Source organism: Humulus lupulus, chromosome X, assembly GCF_963169125.1.
Source record: "Humulus lupulus chromosome X, drHumLupu1.1, whole genome shotgun sequence".
Taxonomy (NCBI): domain Eukaryota; kingdom Viridiplantae; phylum Streptophyta; class Magnoliopsida; order Rosales; family Cannabaceae; genus Humulus; species Humulus lupulus.
This window is the reverse complement of record NC_084802.1, coordinates 83,110,931-83,114,424: the sequence shown is the minus strand read 5'-3', so window position 1 is coordinate 83,114,424 and position 3,494 is coordinate 83,110,931.

Sequence of the window (3,494 nt, the reverse complement as noted above, 5' to 3'; positions counted from 1 at the left end):
GTTTATGAATTTAAACATATATTAGAACGTGTACTCATATTTTTTCTTTGTGTAGATGACAGTGATTCCCTTTTTGATGCCTCGATCGGTAGAGAAAGAGTTATTTTCAAGTGTATATTCAAGGATAGAAGAAGACGGTCCTCGTTATGCAATGTTGACTAATATAATTCAGCTTGAGGCAGAAGAAGGAGTGCCCACGAATCCTGTTGTGGAGGCTGCTAAGTTGGTAGATATCATCAGTACGACTGGTATTTTTGAGGAGCCTAATGAGTTTTAACCACCAGGCCCTTCTAGTCCTCCACAATCTGCCCTGGTTAATGTATCATGCATTAACAAGAAAGAGGTGGCCTCAGTGAAGAATAATGTTAAAGCGACCCAAGATTCCTTGCAAGGTATTATGGCTGAAGTTTCCTTAGAAAAGACTGATATTAAAGCGACCCATGATTCCTTGCTAGGTATTCTGGCTGAAGTTGCCTCAATGAACATTGATATGAAAGCGACCCACGATTCCTTGCAAGGTATTTTGGCTAAAGTTGCCTCACTGGAGGCTGAAGTTTCAGAAGTGAAAGTGAAACAAGATGCCATGCTTGCTTTAGATTCAGGATACAATCTTACAGAAGTTGGACGCCCTCAGCTTGAAGGGTTGAGTGATCCTACTCCTGATAAGGAAACATGCGATGTCCTTCTTGCTTTTTGAGCCTGATTCGACCACACCTGCACCAGTAGACCAGACAGTCCTAAGTATGGAAAAAATATTTTTCTTATCTTCATTATCCTCAATAATTAATTGGTTATGGAAATTGCAGTGGAGATTACGGTGTCCTTGCAATCAAACACTTGGACTTTTTGTTGGGAGACATGCAAACATCGTACATGGTGGATGATCACATTCAGTATTTCAGAAACAAGCTAAATGTGGAGATATTTTATGAGAATGTGTACCTTTGATGGGTTGAGACTTGGTACATAGTTTTTTCTTATTATAACCTATGAATACCTAACTGTTGTACCCCAAAAATACGGGCTAAATTACTCAACACGAGGTACAACTTGCAGACAAGTGCATGAAGAAAATATACATATAAAGTATTTTGTTAGCTCAGAAGTGAGTAGCTTGAGCTTACTTGATAGACTGTGACAACCCGCGATTCTAGATCGCCTTTTATGCCAACAACTTAGTTTGAGTTACATAACGTCCAGATCACCCTCGTGAAACTCCGAACATGACCTACGTCAGTTCGCATTGATCTTACAACATCCAGCTCAAGGAGTGCATCTTGAGGAGTGTGTTCATCTCGCGGAAGCTTGCCTATGATGCACAGTAAAGGATCACAAAAAACTTGGAGATTCCTTATATGCCAAATAAATGCCCAGATTTTACTACGTATTTATTACCTGATATAACTGGTATAGAATTAATAGGAAATCATGTATTTATGTAAATGGGAAGTTACCCAAATTTGTCAATTACCATATTAATGTACGGTTACCTAATACTGTCCACCATTTTTTCCCTATAAATATAAAGGGAATTTACTGTAAAAGGATTGAAATTCTGTATGCAAAAAATATGCCAAAATTTCTTTACACAATTTTGTCTTAAAGTTCATAAACAGATCAATAGTAGTGACTCAAGGACTAGGTAGATTTTAACCACCGAACCACGTTAATTTTGGGTGTTTTATATTCTTATACATTCAGTTTACAAAAAGCTTAATCTCTCTGTCTTCGATTTCTTAATCACTTGTTGACAAAAAACCACGTCAACAGATTGGTGCTTTCATTGAGAGAAGATTAAGCTTGAAATTTAGCACAATATCCAACCCAACAATCATCATAGTGGTCACTCGTTCCATGTACGACAATGGAACAGAGCAACCTGATGATCAGGGAGGTCACCATACGACCATCTCCACTGGAGAATGTATATCCGCACACTTCACCCTGGAAAACAGCATGTGGACCAGGACGATGCGGGAACTTCATCCTCATGCCCACAGAATCCCAGTCTTGGGTACCTGATTGCCATTGAAATGGAGAATGCTCATCTGAGGAGCGACCTTGCCCAGGCTAATAGGAAAATTGATGAGATCATGGCTCGACTACCTCCTACAACCGACTAGAATTTTAGAAGGAGGGAAAGTGGGTCCCACTGAAATAATCGACCTAATATAAGCCATTCTATCAGAATAGAAATACCAAGCTCCGTGCCTCCAAAATGGACTCCCACGAAAAACCCTCTTACTAATAACCGTAGGAATGGACAAATAGCTCATACTCATAGAAATTGATCTAGCCATGTAGGTCAAGCTAAGACCACATTGAGAAGGGTAGAGGTCCCTACGAATCCACCAGCACCTCGGCCAGCTGCTCAGGTACCACGTAATAACTCCATGTTGCCGCCAAGTTGGGAAATGTGAGTAGACAATGGGCATGCTAATATAGTCTGTCCAGATGGGACACTGATTGCCTCGCCAATAAGGCACCCTCTCTCAGCTATTCATCATCCAACACCACCACACCCACAGATGAATGCTTCAAGGTGCGAAAATGAAAGAAGACATTCTATACCAGTAGAATACATATACGCCCTGCAATCTCGCGCTAATAATACAGCTCTTCGGTCTCAACCACGAGTAGTAAGCTTTGTGGATGGTAGTTATTGGACGGAGAGTCACCATGGAGGCGGGACTAGGAATGCTCGCAATGGGAATTCCCATAGACATAAAAGCGATTTGAGAAATCAATTCAACTCAGCTCAAATCTTGTGCTCTAATCCACCGCTCGACCTGCATGATCATCTAAATACGCAGAGAGAAGAGTCACCTCGTTATGAGGATCTGAGCTATATTAAGAACGGGGGAGATCCATCTATTGTGTGTGACAATGGGAACGTCCTACCTAACATGCATAATAGGATGGGAGCTGGTAACCAACTCCAAAATTACCTAGAGATGAAGGATCCAACCCTCAAATGGCTCACCTTAACGGAGGCACAAATGAAGAGGCTCTTGTTTGGAAAAAAACATAGATGATTACGATTACGATGAGGAGTTCGAGCCTTTTGCTCCTCATATTGCAGCGTCTTTGTATCTCATTGGTTTTAGAATGCCAACTACGCCCACATATAACGGAACCACTAATCTGTCTAACCACATTGGGACCTTCAACACTCTGATTGTAATGACCCAAAATTGCTAATAGGGCTTAGTGCCTTGATTAGCGTGTCGGGAGGACATAATTGGATATATTTATGTTTAATTGGTTAAATGCGTGACTATGTGGCATACATGATTAATATGATTATATGAATATAGTATATGAACGTTATGAGTATTAGATATGCATGTGGGCCCTTTGTAGCTTATAAGGGCATATTTGTAATTTTGGCCTGTTAAGGGCATAAATGTGATATTTTGTGATATATGGTTGAGACCACATCATTATGTGGATATATTTGCATTATATGGCTTGAGACGGTCCTGGTAAGTGAA